The sequence below is a fragment of the Pteropus medius genome, unplaced genomic scaffold (assembly GCF_902729225.1).
Source record: "Pteropus medius unplaced genomic scaffold, Ma_sr-lr_union100, whole genome shotgun sequence".
NCBI classification, from domain to species: Eukaryota; Metazoa; Chordata; class Mammalia; order Chiroptera; family Pteropodidae; genus Pteropus; species Pteropus medius.
Window position 1 is genome coordinate 1,264,180 of NW_024346771.1, and position 21,473 is coordinate 1,285,652.

The 21,473-nt window shown below is 40.6% G+C and overlaps 1 protein-coding gene and 1 pseudogene across 2 annotated transcripts in view; both read right to left on the bottom strand.

The window, feature by feature from the left end:
- The window catches only part of SLC9A9 (solute carrier family 9 member A9), a 505,685-nt gene that overhangs the window by 39,433 nt on the left and 444,779 nt on the right, over positions 1-21,473 (bottom strand). The window lies entirely within an intron of this gene.
- Positions 12,706-12,832, bottom strand: LOC120613884 (uncharacterized; annotated as a pseudogene).

The following is a 21,473-nucleotide window of genomic DNA, read 5'->3' on the forward strand; positions in this document are numbered from 1 at the left end:
CTCTGGATGTGCTCTGCCTTTGGGGACCTATATGTGACCCAGTGGGCACAAGACATGGCATGACACATGAGGGCTGGGAATCCTCTGGAACCCCAATGCCTGTGACTGAGCTGTGGGGTAACAAACTCATCCCAATTTGCCTGGGACTTTTTTGATTTTAGCACTGAAAGTCCTGTTTCCCGGGAATCCCCTCTAGTTGCAGGCAATCTGGGATGGTGGTCACACTACTCAGAGCACAGAGATCTGAGGCCATCAGAGGAAGAGAAATCTCGAAGGGGTTCTGAAAGCACAGCACCCACTTAGCCACTCCCTTAGGTCCACCTTCACGATGCCTGCTGCTTCTGTGTGTCTGTATCCCTACCTTTGTGAGAGGTCAGGACCAAGAGCCATTTAACCTCTCTAAGCCTCTATTGATATATCTATAATGTAGAGGTAATTAGAATCAGCTATGTAATTCGTGGGGTTCAGTGTAAAATAAAAATGTGGGGTCTCTTGTTCAAAACTTATTAATTTCAAGATGGTGACCAAAGGTCATGAAGTCCTTTTGAATAGGAGTCTCTCTGCAACTACACCGGTCCTAATCCCATGAAGCTGACCCTGGAGATAAGTGATAACAGCCAACATTCAGAGCTGTGGGGATTCAGCAGCCCACAGCATCAGCAGTGCAGTGCCTGGCCCAGTGGTAATGTTCAGGGGATGGTGGTGACTCTTTCTGAGCTCTGTCCTGGCTTCTCCTGGCTTGCTCAGCTTCTTCCACAATAGGCATCTGAATTCTTACCTTGACAAGAACATGAATTGGGTGATCTTTTGCTTCTCTAGGCTCAGATTTTCCTCTATAAAATGTGGGGATTGCTGGAAATCTCTAAAGAGCTTACTAGCTCTAAATCTGTTTCAGCCAACTTCGTGACATTTATACTTATGAACAAGGTCTTAATGTTCTTTTGAAAGCAGTTTCTCCCTTCCTGGGTTTGCTGACAGTCTATTTGGCCTTCAACTACTATTCATATAAGCGAGTCTCCTCTTCCAACCCAGAATACATAAATCAGGGTTCTTAGATTATTTCGAAAGTTCTTTAAGTCAAAGGTCAACCCTCGCTCAGGGCTGTATAATGAGTTGAAGGAAGGTAGGAATCAAACTCATGTCCTCCACAGTATTATAGTATTTCATTCTTGGCTAGGAAAACACCAGTGGGTACCTTTATAATTGTACTTTGCAATTATTCCTTCCTGAAAAATTTCTGATGAAAATAAAGAGAAAGTAGGGGGAAAAAAAGTAACTTTAATTTGGGCTCACTAGATGATTTTTTTTAAGTATGTCCCCATTTTTCTCAAACCCTAGACACCTAACCCAGGCTTGGTTTCATGGTTTCTATAGTAGTTTCTACTTAGTAAGGGTGAGGGTTGAGTTTGGGATTCCCAGACCTTTCTTCTCATATTTCTGTACTGCAGGGTAAATAAACAGATGTTCCTTTAAAGGCACATCTTCTTAATCTTTTGTTTCTCTCTTTGTCAACTGGTCTTCTGGGGATATCTGATCATTCCCTTAAAAGAAAAGGTTAGAAAGAGGAAAATAATGTTCTCAGCCATTGCCTGGGTCTGGTCCATGTGAACTCCCATTAGACCTCTCCATGGGGCATCTGATCATGTGCCTGGTGGTTGGAAATTTTTCTGCTTTTCCCAAGGGTGAGAGTTAGAGAAAAAAAAGTATTTCTCTGTTCCTGAAAATTCTATTTCTTCCTAAAATTGTGCCCACCTCATCTTCGCTGGTTCTTTCACTGAGGGAGTCCATGGATCCAGCTCACTTTTTGAGTGATTTATTTTGTAATTTAAAGTTGTACTTTTCACATGAATTGGCTCAGGGCCACACAAAACATGTATTGTTCTAGTGGGAGTGAAGACTGTAATTTTATGTTCTTTTCTTGGTTTAATCTAACCTTCTTCCGCTGCAGTGGTACTGAACTGGCAGACGCTTGAGAGTCAACTGGAAAAGGTTTCTTGTGCCACTCTCAATGTTCATTGAGACTTAGGGCAATATGCCATTTTCTCCATTTTCAACAGCTTGGAAAGGAAGCCCAAAGGCTCAAATTCTAAGGAACTATAATTTGCCAACTAGTTTAAGACCGCCTATGAGTGAGGTTGGTAAAACTAAGAAGTTTCCAGTGAGCGCTTTCTTTCTTTTCCATAGGGTTGTGTAATAATCTCCCTTCTAGAAGAAAGTCATATAAATTTGGGGCTGCTATGAATTTTCAATTGGTATCAGGCCAATGTGAGAGTTGAGAAGCTTGGAGTGAAACGAGGGGGTGGTGTGGCCTTTACAAAACAAAACCAGAAAGTCTTACGCTTTAAAAAAAAAAAAAATCCTAATTTAGCATTTAGGTTTGTACCAGTTTCAGAAATGGATACTTTCTGCTCCTTGCCCACTATCCGGACACAAAGGATGCTTTCTAAAAGTTGTAGAGATTGTAAAGTTGTAGAGATCTAGTTGTAGTTGTGTAGATAGATGGAGCTTTCCCTAGAGGGACTAAGAAAAATAGGGGGCATAATCCAGTGTGTGCAGAGAGGGCAGTGATGAGAATTTGTATATCTACAAGAATTTGTGTCATGGGGCCCCTCACATGTTCACAAGGTTGTGTAAACACTAATAAGCACACTTGATCATCATTTTCATGAACAAAGTGTCAGAACAAAAATTTAATTCTAGAAAAATATTCTGGGCCTAAAATCCTTCTAAAGCTAAGAATGTCCTTAAGTCAAGCTGGATTGTTTATTTGGGAGGATGTCGGATGTCCTTAGAACTCTCATTTTAGAGATCAGGAAATGAGCGCCTAGAAAGGTTAAGTGAGTTGTCTGAGGTTGCAGAAGGAAAGACTGTCTGTATAAACAGCTTGATTTCCACAGAACCTTTCCCATCCAGTCCAGCCAAGACCAAAACTGGCTTCTTACTTACACCACATAGTCAGTGGAAGCTGGTGGTCTTTTCTTTAAAAGTGAGTCCATTCTGCGCTAATTGGCCCTTAATTAACTGCTTTGTCTATAATGGCCAAGCCTCTTCCTAGCTGCTCAGCATCTCTCTCTTATATAGGAGTGTTAATACTTTTGCAATAAAGGGAAAGATGTCTCAGTGAGCAGAAAAGACAGTGAAATACCCCTGATAACCAGAAACTAAAACAAATATGCCTTGACAGTCCATAAATTGATAATTTGGATCTACCTAGGGAAGACCATACGTGGCTTGTGAAGTGAAATGGAATATTATTTTGGGATGGAACAATAAATATTCTATATTAATAAATTAATGTGCCTGTTTTCCCTATTAGTTATGACACTCTCTTTTGGTTATCTGGGAAATTTAATGGAATAAAACCATTTAAATATCATGCTTTATCTAATCCATCTATATAGCACTTAACAGTTAATGAGTGCACATCAGCTCATGTGTTACAAATGTCTGTTTTATGAGGTATGTGTTCCATTTTTATAAAGAAATTAAAAGCACATGGAAGAATAACTTGTTCAAGGTCATACAATTAAGTGGCAGATGTGAGACTTGACACAGACTTATTCCAATTCAAAATTATTTTCCTATGATATCAAAATTCAATTTTTCCAGTGTATGAGAAATTGTTCTCTAGGACCCAGATAAACGTATACTTTACTCTTGAGAAGGTTAGATGCTTCTACCATCAATAATTATACATTTTACCTTGCAGAACTAAACAAGATAAATGGGGAGGATGAGAAGTAAGTAAAGTTGTAATAGAAGCAGGTGATATATCATGTTTTATTAATTACAATAAAAATATTGGGAAATTATTTCTTCTGATTGTGTTAACAATGTTGAGGAGAGGAACTTTGTACTGAATGTCCTTTTGTCTCTACCTATTGCTCTGGCTGACTTTGCTCCCCTCTGTACTGAATATCTAAACGTTGAGACTGAAGAGTGCAGATTGCTATTTCATATTTCAGTTTCTCTGATATCTTCCTAAACTCGGTCTTAGAAAATATTTTGAAAATACATCACATTTTCCTACTCAATGGGGAAAAAAATTAAATGAGTTAGTCCTTTTGATGGAAGAGACATATTCCATTTGTGTACCAGAAGGTGAAACAAAGCATTGAGATCCCATCTACATGAAGGAACAAAGTCTAAATCCTGACAATTTGGTTTGTTAAGTCTTATTTAAGTTACAGGGAAGAAAAACACACCAGAGAAGCACTCAACTGCCTTCTCACAATGTCAGTGGATATGGTGTAACCTACTTCTGTCATTTGCTGAACAAGCACTGATGTGAGAGTGAGTGAGTGTGTGGATAGGTGGGTGGAGGTGGTGGATGGATGAAAATGCATTGCAACAAGGCTCAATCCAACAGCAAGTCAAAAGAGCAGGAATAAACTTAAAAGGAAAAAAGGAAATGGTTGCCAAAAAGTTAATCCTCAAATGCAATGTCACAAAAGCACCTCTGTAAACAGTTTGGCCTTGTGGTTTTCAGAAGCATGAACATTTGCTTGGAAAGAGGCTGTTCTCAGATTTTTGTTCCAACCTCCATCTGACTATCTTTGAATCTATCTCAAAGGAGAGAAACAGATAAGCTGTTTGATGTCACACCAGAGCAGTAAGCATGGCCTTTCCACATTGGACACTGGCTCACCAGGCCAGAAGATAAGATAGGACCTAGTGAAGTCACCTGTTCCATCGTCCTGCCTTTCTGTCCAGTAGATGAAAACTTACCCTGCTTTATTTGACAGATAAGTAATATTCTGTACCTTCCTTCAGGCAACTCATCCCTAGGAAGCAACCACAGCTTCCTAGAAGGTTTTCTCACTTTTGAAGCTGAGTCTTCATGTCACATCTTTCTTCAGTGCAGCTGGTTACTATTTTCTAATAATACCAAGCATTTGGTTACTATTTTCTAATAATACCATCCCGCTCACAACTTTGATCATTGCTGAGACCAAGAGGGCAACTCGTGCTTCATAACAGTCCTGCCTTATGTTGCTGATTCAAAGAAGTCCCCAGTCAATCTTCCATCCCTGAGAACAAGCTCATCTTTAGATCTGGACCTTCACTCTTTTCAAATGCCCTCCTTCAGGTCATTCTATGGGCAAGAGAGCTAACTGATTCATCTTATGAGACTTTGATGACACTAATATTATTACATAAGAAAAAAAATGAAGGCTGAGGAGGTTAAAAAAATGAAAAACTAGAGTTAATTGATCTTTTACTGTGGACTGGCCACCATACCAAGGTCTTCCACATGGACCTTTACAGTTAACTCTCAGGGTAGTCCTTCAAGGCAGGTTTGGCTGTGCTTTTCTTGCCATTGAGAAAATGAAGCCTCAGTTCTGTTGTGAATGAAAGAACTGCAGTTCAATGTCTTGCTGGTTCTAAGGCTATGTAGCCACTCAAGGAGGGCAGGGACCCAGGGTGGGGAAGGGTTCCATCTCAAAGGTTAAATCCTGTCCCTGCCTGCCGCTATTTTTTTTTTTTCTGTCCCTCTATAGGAACATACAAACATAGCTCCATGTGTAATTCACTAAACATACTCAGGGTCCAGCTGGTTAAGAATTGGCAGAGCAAACTAAGCTACAGCCCTGCTACATTTTGGCAGCCACACTGGCCAGAAACACTGCTCCCTGTCATAAGATTTCTTCATCTTCTCTCGTCAGAACAACAACAGTTCTATTTTCTCTCTGAATTCTCCCAAAAGATTCCAAGTGTTATTCCCATTTTACAGACAGAGAAACTCATGTCCTGAGAGCAATGAAGGAGTGAAAGTTCACAATCCTTTGATTTCTTGGCTTCTGCAAAAACACTTAGGTCTTCCTTCTTTCATTCTGGATAGAGAAAAGACAGCATGTCTTTCTTCTAGACTGTCCTGAAGATTGGTCCTGGCTGGGATGCTGGCTTTCAGAGTGGACCTGCCATTCATGGGAAGTACAGCAGCACAGAATAAAGAGGCAGAGAGAGGCACATTCCCCTGATCCTACATGGGCAGAACCCATCTCCTGGAAGTAACTGTGCCAAACCCAGGCGTGGAGCTGACTATACCACCGAGACTTGCCTCTTCAAGGGTGCACAAGGTTGAGGTGGCGAGGGAGTTCATTGACCCTCCTCTGAACTCTCATTGCCCTTGTGCCCACCTCTATCACAGCACTTAACTACCTGAGTTATGACTTTTTAAACCTCTGTCTCCCCATTGAACTGTGAGCTCCTTGAGGACAAGTTCTGATCATTTTGATCCCTAGAAGGCAGAATAGTTTGTTAGTATATAGCAACTATTCAGTAAATATATATTGGGCAAATAAAAGGGTAAATATGGCCGCCTCATGCAAATCACCTTCCTTACTGCTGAAATCACCAATTGCTCTATTCCAGCAGATGTCAGGATCCTGTTCTCCTTCCTGCTTATGAACCATTCATTCTCCCTCAGTGTGCTGGTCCTTCTCCCTCTGACCTGGCCCCACTTAGGGGCTGACCCCAGGGATCAGAGGTACGAGAGCAGGCAGACAGATCTCTGTGAATGTGCATTATGAGTAGGTTTGGGGGTGGGGAGTGAATGGTTTGAATTATGAATAGTTTCTCAGAGTCTGAAGAGGGACTGTGTGAGTGACACAGAGCAGCTGTTTCCACTTAAAATTGATTAGCAAGTATCACTACAAATGAACTCATAGTTTAAAACAAAACTCCATGGAAACGAATCATTCTAAATCATTCTACACTGGTCAAAGAAAAGAAGTTTCTCCAGCTGAACACCAAAAAATCCTTTAGTCTTGCTTTCCCCCACAAACAGCCTTCTGGGAAGCTACGTTCCCCACATCACAGAGATGAAATGAGTCCCAATTCTTTCCTGTTGGCTGCTTCTCACAAATTTTAGCTGTTGCCAGAGTCCCCACCACTTCTCCTTGACATGGGGTGGGGTCTCAGTTGCCATTCCTGGTCTTCACTCTGCCTGCAATAGCCAGTTATGTTGCCTTTCTGAGGATAAGGTATAGGAGCCCCTGTCTATAGAAATGTAGTTGTTGCTAGGACTCTTGAGACTAGTTGCGTGAGACAGACGAAATCAGAGACCAAAGATGCTAAAACAAATTAAAAACTTCTTGAAGGAGAGAGACATGAGCTTGGTCTAGACTGGTGAGGTGGAAAAGGACATAGGGAGGTATCAGAGAAGGCATAAATTATGACACCACTAAATAAAGGACTTGGTAGGGTAAGGCTGGGTTTGGGTCATCTTCTGATTTTACATATCACTAGCTTTGAGTCTCTGGGAAGGTCTCTTATCTTGACTTTGATTTCTTATAATAAATAACTTTGACTTCTTTCAATAACTGTCAAACTAAAAAAAATAACCTCTATGTAAAGATAATAGAAATTGCCATAATTTAGTCTCTTGAGGCGGCACCTAATAATAAGAAAGCTCACTCATTGTTAAGCATGCTGGAATCCATGTACATGGCACCTGAATTGATGGAGAAAATCTTTCAATAGCAGTTTGAGAATGAATGTAGAAGAGAGACCTATGGTCCCCAAGGGAAACCCTGGGTAGTCGAGGGTGGAGGCCTCTTTGCTTCTATCCTTTAGTTTTATCCTCTTTGGTGTCCCTCAGTTTCCTACTGACCTGGGCAAAACTGCTTTGGCCATTACCTCACATTTCCCATCTGTAAACAGTAGCCAATGCATGATGCCTATCCACAGGGTGTGGGTAGATTCATTAGTTAATGTTTGTCAAATGCTTTGAGGATCAGAGCTCTACCTACTGTAACAGATTTTTACTGCTGCTTCTGAGAAGTCAATTCCCTTAGAAAAAGAGGCCACCTCACAGGGCAGTGGCTGCTCCCCATTTGATAAAATCTTCCCAGTGCTTTCATCTGTCGGAAGAGAGGGGTTTGTTTAATTAGTAAGCAGTCTTTTTCTGGAAAGAGCTTCTGTGAATTAGCAAAGAGGCTACAACTCCCAGTATATTATTATCATTTGTCTTTTCCCCCAGCTGACATTTGCAGTCTGTTGCAAGTCACAAATTCCTAAAAGATAGATGTACTGGGAGGAAAGCTAAGTGGCAACAGTGATAAGCCACTAAGGATTTCTGCTGAAATTGAAATTTAAAAGCTTGCAAGATACATCTACAAGACATTCAGGACAAAATAGTAGCAAAATTGTAGAGAGTGGAGGCCTGGAGGAACTACGGGTAAATGCTTTCTCATGTTGTGTTTTTCTATTTTCCTAACTTTGAAATGGGCTAGTAGTCCTCAGTGTCCCTTTGCTTTCCTGACATATTGTATGGGCTGATGCCATCACCTGTGTGCATTGCTTTAAGATCTTTGTGACATGTAAATGCCAACTATTTGCTCCTAGGATGTCCACTTAGTTCTCTGCTACTATGATGGCTACTTTAGAGCAGCTGGGATGATAGTTCTCACCACTTTCTGAAGTTATTTTACTGGTTTGCTTGTTCATACTGTCTCTGTCCACTGCATTGTGAGCTCCATGAAGGCAGGTGCCTTGCTATCTTATTCACTATGGTATCCTCACTACATGGGACTGGCCTGGTGCATAGTAGTTGCTTGATAAATATCACTTGAATGAATTGCTGCTTATCTTCTATACATTACCACTCCAATGACAACAAATTTCTGTTTAGAAGAGGAAGTTTCTGTATCTGCAATGTTGTGAGTTGAATTGTACCCCCCCAAAAGATATATCCAAGTCTAACCCCTGGCACTTGTGAATGTGACCTTATTTGGAAATAGGGTCTTTGCAGATGTCATTAAGTTAAAAAGTCATACTGGATTAGAGTGGGTACTAAATCCCATGACCGATGTCTTTATAAGAAGAAAGAGATTTGTACACAGAGACACAGACACAGGGGAGGAGAAGATGTGAAGCCAGAGGCAGAGATTGGAGTCACAGCATCTACAAGTGAAGCAATGCCCATGATTACCAGACAGCAATTGCCAGAAACCAGAAGAGGCAAGGAAGGATTCTTCCCTGGAGTCTCTAGAGGGAACATGGCCCTGCTGATGCCTTGATTTCAACCATCTGGCCTTCAGAACTGTGAGAGAATAAATTTCTGTTGTTTTAAGCCACTCACTTTGTGGCACTTTGTTACAACAACGTTAAGAAACTAATATGCGAAGGTTATTACAGATCAATGAGACCTTTTGGGAAATGAGATGGGAAGCCCTCCTCACAATTGCTTGGAACCTCTGTTTACTTAGTGCCTCCACTGCAGAGCAAGGAAGTATGTTTTTATTCATAGCAGATTTGTCACAGTGGTGACAGATATGGATAGGAAGGGAGGGAAGCATGTGGAATTTACTGAGGCCTTCCCTTTGTGCCGAGGAGCCCTCTGATGCTTGCTGGTCTGTCTGGTCTTTGTATATGGCTACTTGGAGTCCTTAACATTGCAAGAGGTGTTTCTCCCTGGGTTAGCTTCACTAGGCATGTTCACTGTCACAGATAATTGGCTGCCCTTCATTTTAGAGCTTCAAGTTTTTACTCTGTGTGGTTGTTATTCTCTGTTTTTGGTGAGACCAAGGGGTCTGCTATGGGCACTGTGGTCTGTGTGTCAGTTATGCTTTTGTACATGTCCCCTCACATTAATTATAATCACTAAGGCCCAAAGAGTCAGCTGAAATAGTATATCCATTGCTCTGAAGTATTCTTTCTTGTAACTAAGGACTATTTAAAAATTCAATTAAAATTTTTTGAAACATCAATAGTTCTTGATTCTGGTTTTTAGCTTCTTAGGAAGACTCTATTCATTTTGGAGCAGTGATTCTTAGACTTGTTTGGGTGACAGACCCTTCGAGAGTATGATGATTGTTGTGGAATCTCTCCCCAGACAGGTGAATATACACACAACTGGATGATCCCTTTAGGTCCTGGATCCTCTGTTTGGAACCCCTCCTCTGCCTTAGATGGATCATCTTCCACATCTCCGCTTGTCAAAAAGGGAAGTTGACTGATCCTTCCACTGACTTCTCAGAAGAGGAGATGGAGTCTCAGAAGATGGAGTGCTAGCCTCTGGCTTTTGGGAAAAGGAGGAGCCCTGAACTTTTCTGACTCTTTTCCCTTTATTTACTTAGTTCACATAAAAACTCCTGCTCTTCTGGGAGTGGGCTGAGGTAGGAGCAGGAGAGTCACAAATACCTCTATCCCATCAGCCTTCCCTGAAGACCTACTGAACAAGTGGAAGCACTATGGGGTCATTGTCATTCTCCCCAGGCAACAGGTGAGCCTGGTCTAAGCCTTGCTCTCCATTCTCATAGCCTCCTTCAGTCCCCAAAACCCAACATCACAGCCCAGTGGGGAAATACTCTGCAGTCATACCAATCTGAGCTTCAACTGCAGTTCGAGAACTTCCTCTTACAAGTGTGTGACCCTCATCAGGAGAGTTCCTCCACCCTGTGAAGCAATACCTGCCTGTTAAGGCTGAGTGAGGAGAGCATAAGTGCCAACGACCTAGGATACAGTGTGGATGCTGAGTACACAATGGCTGCTTCTCCATTCATCTGCATTAAGATTCATGGCAGCCTCTTAAAGGCTGCTTCTCCCGCCTTGTACACTATTGTCTTCATCTTACAATCTCACTTCCCATCAAAAACCTTTTATGGAAAATATGCAAAAATTTCCCAAATCCTTTACTCTGCTTAGTCAGATTATGGATGACCTGCTATTTTCTTTCTTTCTTTCTTTCTTTCTTTCTTTCTTTCTTTCTTTCTTTCTTTCTTTCTTTCTTTCTTTCTTTTCTTTCTTTCTTTCTTTCTTTCTTTCTTTCTTTTTTTAATGTGTTTCTGTCTCTTCTCGCTGATCAAGAAAAAAAAATGAATATCTTTCAACACTTCTTTTTCCTCAGAGGTGAGGACAATCTTGTGGCTATTCTGCACTGGCCCAGGTTAAATTTGTCCTCATGCCACCGTGTCACTTAATTTCCCTCAACCCCAGATTCTTTTCACCTGTAAAATACTGTATGTGAAAAATTGAATGGTAAACACATGTAAATTAGCCAGCACAGTGCTTAAGCAATGAGAGCTTTGAGTCCCAGGAAATGCGTGAAATCCTGGCCTTGTTAAGTATTTGTTAATAGATCTGTGGAAAATAGTCAAGTATGTCTCTCATTTCCTCACCTTCTCATAATCTAAAACCTTGCCCTTGGCCTCAGCTCCGACAGAGCTTATTGTCAAATCGGATTATGCTCTAGCTGGGTCAGACTGGCTGTCCTTTTAGTGTTTCCTCTGTCTCTGACTGCAGGCTCCCAAGGCCAGGGCCTTGTCTTACATGCTGCATGTACAAGTTAGAATAAAATACTTCCTTAAATTTGCTGAGGTAGGAGTGAGGGTGAGGATGCTGCGGGCAGGAGTAACTGAATAACACAGACACTCCTGGAAGGCCTTAGTCAGTCCCATAGGACACAATGTCCTCTAGGGCTCTGCAGAGTTTTCAAATCTTTGGAAGCCCATGGCCTCATGTCAGCCATTACTATCAACTGCAGCATCAAAAGGGACAATTGTGGACTATCTATTGGTGTCTTGTGAGTAACTGTTTAAAGTGAATCTTGAAGACCTGGTCTCTGCCTATAGGATCAGCTCAGGACAAATACAGAGGGGTATATCGGCTATCATTTGTGCATGTTCTAGAATGTGCAGACATGTTCTCAATCAGTCTTTAGGCATCATAATATGTCCTGGCTTAATGTATTGCTTTAGGAAGGATGAATCTGTTTTCTTATGGTTGAAGCTCTGATACCACTTGGTATTGGTTTTCTATTCATGCACACAACTGCTCTGTGAGCACTTTACGTATTTGGTTACATGTGAGTATTCATGGAAAGTCTGATATAAAGTTGTTAGCAATAATGGAAAGAAAAAATATACAAATCTTGGATTTGCAGTGAAAGCAGCTTTTGACTATCTTCGTATTCAATTATTGGAGAAATGAGTACTTGGAAGGGGATGGGGAACAATTAGGAGGGATTCCTCCCTACATCCATTTCATCCTCTTTTAGCACTTGCTGAGTATCCCTTGTTCCCATGTAGTGTTTGGGTTTCATTTCACAGAGAACCTCTAGTCCTGGTAGGTATTTCTGAAGCTACCTTGTATTAGCACCTGAACAGGGACACATTTTCTGACAAGTGAAAAGACTGCTTCTGCAAGAAGAAAGAATCCTCTCTCTTGATAGCATTGGAGAAAATTACTCAACTGAGTTGTGACCATCACCTGGTTATTTAACCTGCCAGATGAACTTATTGTGTTTTATTTTAGAAAACTTGCTTTTCTTCCTTGACATAACTTGCTTTTCTCTTCTCTAGCTTTCTGCTCTATTCTTGTTGTCAGTCAATGACATCACCACGTATTCCATCGAAAATAAAAGGAAGCCATGAGGTATAACAGACAAAAACCATTTTATCTTCCCACCATCAAACTCTCAGCTGTCTTGCTTGCATGCTCTTCTTCTGCTCCTCTTTCTTCTACATGTTTGTCCAACCCCCTCAAAGGCCAGTCCCTCCTCATGAATTTGGATCCCATCCTCTGACACCTTTTTAGGGATTCCTTTTTTATTCACTCTGCATCACTGCTTTCTTCCTCCCTACTGGATCATTTCCATCAGCTACATACAAACATGATGTAGCATCTCCCATACTTAAACTCTCCTCCACATTTTGCCCCATTTCTTTGCTTCCTTTTATTTTTCTATTTTTCTTTTTTTAATGCCTACAGCACCCAGTCTTCCTAGGTGGTCTTCCATCTAAGTACTAACCAGGCCTGACCCTACTTAGCTTCTGAGATCAGATGGGATCAGGTGTGTTCAGGGATCAAGCGTGGCATGGCTGTAGATCTTTGCTTCCTTTTAGAGCTCACTCAAAAGAGTTAATTTTTGCTCACTAGCTCTAATTCCTCATTTTTACTCGCCCTTTAATCTACTCCCAGCTAACTTTTGCTCCTGCCACTCTGCCGAATTTGCTCTTGTCAAGGTCAAGCAATGATCTCTGTGTCGCCAACTCCAGAGGACTCTTCTTTCTGTCAGTCAGCCCCTAGCACACTCTCCTACCTGAGTTCTGAGGACCCTGAATCCTCCTGGCTTCCCCCTTACTCATCGGCCTTTCCTTTGCAGTCTTTATTCAGACTCCTGTTCTTCTACCTAGGTCTAAATACTGGTGTTCCTGGAGGATTTGTCTTGAGAACTCTTCTCTTCCCCCAGATACTATTTCTCTAGGTGATCTCATCTATGATTTTAAATAACATCTAGATTTTAAATCATAATACATATGATTTTTAACAAATCATAAAATGTGTGTGTACACACACACACACACACACACACACACACACACACACACAGTCTAAAACTGAATTCTTGCATCTTCCCTTCCCCCACACAGTCCTCCCTAACTCTGTAAATGGCATTACCATTCACATGGTTGCCCAAGTCAGAAACCTGGAAGTCAGTCTTGATTTCTTCTTTTCTTCACATCACTTCCCACATCAAATGCATGAAAGTCCTGTATTCTACTTCCAGATAAGATGCTAAGGCACCATGATTCCTTGCATCCAGGCCACCATTGTCTCTTCCTTGCACTAATGTAACAGCTTCCCCAATGCCATGTTTACTTTCCTATAATTCTCCAGTGATCTGTAATAAAGTAAATTAGATCACGTTATTCCCCGGCTTAAAACCCTTTGATAGATGCCTACTTCATTTAGAATAAAATCTACACTCCTTAGCTGGACTACAGGACTTGCATGACCTGTCTTGCCACTGGCTTTCCCTTGAAACTTCCTCTTCAGTCACTTTCTTCCTCACCACACTTCAGTCACACTGACTGTCTTTCTGTTTCTTAAACACATTAAGCTCTTTCCCTGCCAGGCCTTTACACATGCTGGTCATTCTGCTTGGAACCCTCTTCATTTAACTCCTCAACAGGCTGCCTCCTTCTCATTTTCAGTTTCAGAAAGCCCTTTCCTGACTACCTTCACTAAGGTAGCTTCTTCCCTCTACAGTTACTCTCCATTACAGTGATCATTGACCAACTGTGTAATTATTCCACTTGCTTAATTTGATTTGATTTTTCTCCCTCACTAGATTGTTAGGCTGTAAGCTACATAACAGGGGTTATGTCTTCTATCCCCATACCTAGTATAGTGCCTGACACTTAGTAGGCACTAAATAAATATATGTAGAACCAATGACCAATGAGGTGTTTGTTATATCTTCATGCACTTAAAATCAATGATCACATATGTCTGTCAGGATCCCATTTTCTCTTGCCTTGTGTTCATAATTGTTACAAATGGTGATAGAGGCCACTCATCTAACCTATGGTGAAATAAAGAATTTTTTTCCTTAGCAGTAATGATCTCCTTGAATCTGTCAGCAGACACACATACAGTAATAAATCTTTTAAAGAGAATTTCAGTTGAAAAAGCCCAGAAGTGGTCTTTGCAAGTATTCTGAGAGTACAGTGGGGAGCTAGAAACATTCCTCCAGAATTTCAACTACAATTCGTTTGTAGAAGTTCTTTTAGGCAGGAAAGAAAGAGGAAGGAAGTCTAAATTCTCCAAAATGGCAAACGATAAATCCAAGTGAGAGCTAAACTTCCTCTCTTAAAATATCATCACGTTTTAAAATTAAAGAAAAAGAAATCTATAAAAGTAGATCTGTGGAGGTGGGGTAGAGTGGGGTGAATAAATGGCAAAGGAATTTGCCTCTTAAATATGAGGAAAAAAAGAAAACCAACTTAGAAACTGGATCAGATAGTACAAAAAGAAATCCCTCAACGTACTGCCGTATGGAACAAATATGAATTTTAATCAAGAGGAAATGGAGACATAGTTTTTGTCAGTCTTACTTTTTCTAAATCTTATTATTACTAGTATATTGATTCCATTTCTTGTGCCCTAAGGCTTTTCTTATTTCCTATCTTTTGAACTTAGAAGTATTTTATTCTGCCCCCTCTCCCATCGTCTACCTCTTCTCCTTTTTGGTATTCTTGGTTCTTCAGAAAACATCTTCTATCTATGGCCACCTACCAGAGATATAGAAATATCTTCTAACACCTTTCCTGTTCTGTGTACTTGGGGGTAATGCTCTGAATGTAACATAAGATTAATAGGATGTTCTGACCTCAAAATTTTGGTGTGTTCACATACTATTCTGGAATGTGGTAGTAAATAGATTTTCCAGGCTATCTAGGGGAAGTAACTTTTATGAGAAGCACTGCCAATTCTTCCAAATTCATTCTAAACTTTGAGCACTAACCAGTTCAATTCCCATTAAAACTTACAAAACTGGATAAGCTATTCTTACTAAGAAAAGAAAGGTTTGAAAGACTCTTTTTCTGCTTGCAGTGTATGGCAACAGGATAAGTTTTTCTGTGTGGACATTTCTGCTGCATGCACGAGAACTATCTGTTTTTTTTTTCTGCCTACATGGGTTTTAATTAAGAATAGTTAGATATCTAGAAATAAGAATCTGAGCTTTCTTTAAAAAATTAACTATTATGTAGGATACTATAGTGGTGGATACATGCCATATATTTGTCAAAACCCATAGAATGTATGACACAAAGGGAATCCCAATGTAAACCATAGACTTTAGTTAATAACCATGTATCGATATTAGCTGCTCAATTGAAACTTCACTGGGAAATGTTAATAATAGAGGAAACTATGCCAAGAGAGATGGAGTATATAGGAACTCTGTATTTTCTGCTCAAAATTCTGTATACCTAAAACTGCTCTGAAAAATAAAGTCTAGTAATTAAAAAAGATACAAAGTAGTTTATAATCTCTTTAGTTTTAAGATCTTTGATGATGTTTAAGATTGTTCCACTGAACTATTCTGAACAGCCTGAAAACACAGCAACAGTGAACCATAAAGAAGCACTTGAACTTTTCCTGTCATCTTAATGGCATGTTGGTATAACACTAGAGTCTAGTTGCCTCTGATCAAGTTCCACATATTCCCCTTCCTTCGTCTCCTTGACTCAAAACTCCAAACAATACTGAAAACCCAGTTTCTTGGGATCTCTTTTATCTGAACTTCCAACTCTCTACCTGGAAGTAATTTTATTACTCTTGGACTGGGTGGGGGGTGGGGTGGGGGGATAATTTACTTGAACTTTCCTAGCTTCCCCATGGCTTCTCCAGTTTCTATCAAGTTAGCTGTAGCTGCTGGAGGATATTTGCATTGTTACGGATTAGCTTTATCTATTTTCTCAGCACCCTGCTTGCTCTGAACTCCAAGAATTGTTACATTAGTACTTGGATTTTCCTCTCAGGCACACTGTTCTTACCTCCCTACAAGGATGCATGTTTCCTGCTGTTTAATATTCTGCATCAACTTTGCTTGACCACATTAGACCCTTTTAAGGATCTTGTTAAGGAGCCCTGAAAGTATAACCTTATTGTCTGATATGGGCCCTGAACTTTCCACTTGAGTTGACCTTTGCATGTGGCACTTGTTCTAAAAGGGTCAGGAAGGCAAACAGCAGATTTTCAAGAAACCAGCCACTTGAGAACAGGGAGCTAGCTGTTTCTGAGCCTCAGTGCAGCCGTAACCCAAACAGCACATTGCTCTGTAAATCTCACAATAAATCTTGTGGTATACAGGGATGTTTCCTATTTAGGGCAGCCTCACAAATTAGTTTTATCTATTTTGGTCAATAGCCGGCTGTTTCAAGCCTCCCCTGGCAGTTTATTGCCCCTAGAAGGGGTGTGCATGTATGCCTGTATTTGGGGTGGAAATGGCAGTAGGGGAGTTGGCCGCTTAAAGAAAAAAGATGAGAACCTGAGACCAGGGGTAGAACAGAGTACTCAGGAGAGCCCTTAGGAACAAGATAGCTAAAATGAAAAATAAATAGCTTGTAGAACCTGTAACAGAAACTCCCCTCTGGGTTGGTAGCAGCGGATCTCTACTAACATGAAATTTTTAAACATTGATTAGAAAAACAATGTTGATATCTCATTAAGTTCTGGGGGAGACGAGTGGATAATACTGGTGATGCCAGGCTCCCCGGGCCCTGCACACTCATCGCAGGCGTGCGCCACACCTCGGCCTACAGCGCGCTTGCCCAGTGACTGCGCTAGCGCGCAGTGCTGCTCCTCTCGCCCTGAGGTTCTGGGCTGAAGAAGACAAGCTCGTCTCTCAGGCAAGGAGCACCATTTCTGTTCCAGTCATCTGTCGGGTTTGCCAGCAGTTCCCCCTTTTGTGTGGATGTATGGTTCCCTTCTCTGCTGGCACTGGAGGGTCCTGGGAGCGCGCCGGGACTCGGACGCCCACTTCCCCCCAAGCTTTTCTTCCTCACTTATGCTCCCTGGCAGGCCTGGTCCCGTGTTTTCTCTTTATGATACAAGAAGGAGGGTAATTAGGAGGAAATTCTGAGAAAGTGCCTTTGAAATACTTAAAAAATGCTGGCGGCAAAATTTGCGGAAAGTGTAATTCGGTTGGGGGGTTTGACTCCGGGTAGAGGAGACCGGTGGTGAAGTGAGGAATGGTGTGTGCCACCTGCTCCATGGGTCAGAACCAACCACATGAGCAGTGCTGAGCAGAAGATTGCCCAAATGCATTTTAAACCAACATGGACGTTAGGCCAGGAGAATAAACGGCTAAAGCTTTATAAATAGCAAATCAAGCCGTTTGTGAATAGATTCTCAGTCGTCTTATTTTAAATTCAGTGCCAAGTGGTAGGGAATGAGCTTTATTAGCTTCAAATCTCACATTTGACATTGAGATAGCTAACTCATCAGAAGCTGAAAAGGATAGTCTTCGTCTAGTTTTTGTCCCTTTCTGAGGAATGTGCCCAACAGTCAGCTTATCAGACCTGAACTGTGAAATAAATGGCACTTGGAAATATCTCTTTTTCATTAATCTTCATTTAAAAGTAGATGGCTAAGTGGTTTGGCTATTATTTCGAAAGTGCTCTTTAAGCAAAAATTTATTATTAATGGCATATATTTTAGGATGTGGTTAGTTGCATTTTATGCACATGCTGTTTCTTGAAAATTATAAAATATTTTCCTTCTGTTCCTAGCAGGAGTAACATATCCCATTGTCTTGTTTCCACAATGCTTAACTGTGGTATAGTAAATGTCAATAGCAAATTAACTATCCCTTTGAATGTTTCAAATATGACTTTTAATTAAGCATATTAACCTGACATATCCATTTGAGCAGCAACTAAAATAAGATTATAGGCATTTTCAACTTTTGAATGCCTGCAGAACATGAAAAGCACTTTATGAGGCTTGCATTAATGCATATTTCATTATAATGTAATTCTATATTAGATATTCCACTTATGCATAGAGCCAAAATAGTTTCTGCTTTTTAGTGATGCCAATTTAAATAAGTAAACCACAAGCAATCAAGAAAGTTTAACACTTTGTGCACCTCAGAATTGTCATGCTTATAAAAGAATTCTTTGGGGGAAGAATTTCACCTTTAGTTAGTGAGAAAGTACAGCATTTATGTTTCAGGTGGGATAGGGTGAGAAAGGATGGAGGCAGCATTTCTTCTTCACATTAACTGATTAGGGATAATCCTGAGCATACCCTGAGCGTTTTTCCTTTACTCCATACATTGACAGCTGGTCAGGTTTGCAGCACTGAGCACTCTGCAAGGCTAAGTTGCATACAACAGGGTTGTGATAGACTGGTGGACTGCCTTGACCACATGGGTAAGAAGAGCATGTGCAACATAAATGCATAAAGAAACCTTGAGAACTAGATGCATGGCACTTTGCAGGGCTGCTATAAGCCTTCTGCACAATATTACTAATAGATCTTGTACAATTTTAATAGCTTCCCAAGTTATTTTTGAGTCGGTGCTAGCATTTAATTATTTCCTGTTGAATAAGGAACAAAACAGGCCTAAAGACTGAAATGAAAAGCTGCTGTGGGGAGTGATCTCTCCAGATGGAAGTTCTCTGGCAGATTGTGATTTGTGACTCAGAACGAACCCAGATCACTATGCCATATGGATGGCAGCAGAACCTGTAGAAACGGACTCAGTCTCAGCAGACTTCTGAATTCCTACTATGCATTGGTTACCAGCTGGGCATTGGGAAACAAAGATGAGTAAGCGATGGTATCTGCAACTACAGAATTCATTCATTCATTCATTCATCAGCATTTGCAAAGTATCAATAACATACACTGTATATTAAGGGACTGGAATATGTAAACATAGTGTAAATTACCATATGGAATTATGACAAAGTCAGTTATAAAGATAGGGAAAAAAAAGCGTAGAGGTGGAGAGACTAATTATATCTGGTATAGTCATAGGAATTCTCCCAGATAGGGTGACATTCAGCCTGAATCTTGAAGATGGTTTAGGGAATTAAGGGTGAGGTGAAAGGAGGGTGAGGCCATTCCCGGCAAAGAAGTAGCATGAACAAACATGGAGTTAAGGATTCATGCTTGGGAGGAAAAATAAGAAAACAAATTGATTGTGGATATAGCTTATGGCCATATAGCTTATGGCTGCATCTAGAAATAACCTGTATAAGATATTCTGTGTCATGTTAGAACTTCAGCTTTATTCCATTTACTGGGAATGGAAAATCTTAGAGCTCTTCCCTTCCTTTCCTTATGGCAGACTTCCCCAGTCTTCTACGAATGGTGTTCTTTCCTGCTGAGCCCAGGCCAACCAGTAGAATCTTTCTCTACAGAGGACTTTAGGAAGCCACCGGCAATTTACTGGAATTGGTATTTAGCAGAAATATATGTACATTCTTTGCTACAGGCAAAGGAAGCTGATTAAGGTTGTTAAATATAAGAATGACAATGTCAGATTTGATTGTCGGGAAGACTATTTTACTAGTGCACTAGAGAATGGACTGGAGTGGGGAGAATCTGGAATCAGGAAAACTAATAGTAAACTGTTTAATAGTTTAAGCCATTTGTTCTCAACCCTGGTGCACACTGAAATACTTGGGTACTTGTTAAAAATATCTTATATCTACCTAGGCTCCACCCTAACCCAATGAGCCCAAATAATTCATTTATTCCCAAGCTGAGATCCACTTATCTGGGTATTAGTTAATGAGAACATTTACTAACAGAAGATGTTTTATCCTCCTTCAATATGAACTTGGAGAGAAGAGGAGATGACTTGGAAAAGATGGGAAAAGATTAGCCATTGTCTTTATTCAAATAGTGCTGCTAATAATGACTGTGCTTTCTTGGCAGCCTTCTATGTGCCTGCTGACTTATGTATGGATATATCACTTCATTTAATCCCCCATCCTCTAAATGTGTATTTATTATCTCCAATTTACAGCTGAGGTAACCAAGTCTCAGAGACCTCAAGTAACTTGCTTAAGATTGTAGGGCAATCTGATGCTAAAAGTTATGTTCTTCTCACTCCTCCATGTTACTTTTAGATCTCTTATTTAAATCACATATAAAACACAGGAAATATATTAGAAGAAATCAGAGCAGTTGGGGAGTATGTTGTTAGTCCTGGCTATGATCAAATTCACTTTCAGGAATTAAAACCTGAGCCTCTTGCTGTGAAGGAGGCTGGACTTATGGCCCAGAAAATGGGTGATTTTACACCTAATGTAGTCTTTTTGGGGAAGACTGACGAGAACATAAGCATTTCTCTCTGGGTCAGAACAAGGTCATTCATACTTGTCAGGAACTGTGCTTTCATTTTGTGTTCTGGTTGGCTCGAATTCTCATTTTATGCACATTGTATCATTATTCTGACTAGGTACATTTGCTTGGTTGTGATTTCTATGAATAAATAGTACAAAGAAATCTCGCAGATTAAGAAACACTTTGGCTCATTTTAAATGTCCTTTTGCAAATGTCTATAAAACTTGGATTTGTTTCATCAATTGTTATTTAGCAACTGAACAATGCTCCATGGCAGCCTAATTATCTGAATTGATTCAAAACTAGTAAGCAGAAAACTAGTGGTAGTGATAGTATTCATAGTAAACACTAAGTTCTTGGTCTGAGACTTCAATTCTAGAATTTCTCTACACAACCAAAGCAGCTATAATAGCCAAACCCATGAAACGTGTTTAATTCAACAATTTGTATCTCATCTACAAGCCAGTAGGCTGCTTCCTGGCCTGGTTGGAAGGCCATGAAGTTTGGGCTCGAGGAGGGACATGTTACTGCAGCCCGTTGAGCCCCATGGCTTGCCCTGGTGATAAAGGTTGCCGGCAGTGGAATGCACAACAAAGTACAGAATTCCTAACTCCAAATCTAATGGCTTCAGTTATTAGATAGTCTTTCATTCCTAACAATAGGGCCAGGTAAGAGGGTGTTTTATTTATTTGTTATGATTTACTCTCTCAGTAAAATCTTACGCATTTTACTAGCACCTGCTTTTTTTATTATTGGAAAGAGACACTGGGAACTTGGGTTTCCATTTGTGTTTTGCAGAGCCTTAAGATCAAGTTCACTTTCAGGAATTAAATGCCTTGGTGGGTGAGAGGGATCTCAGTGGATGTCACGAGAAA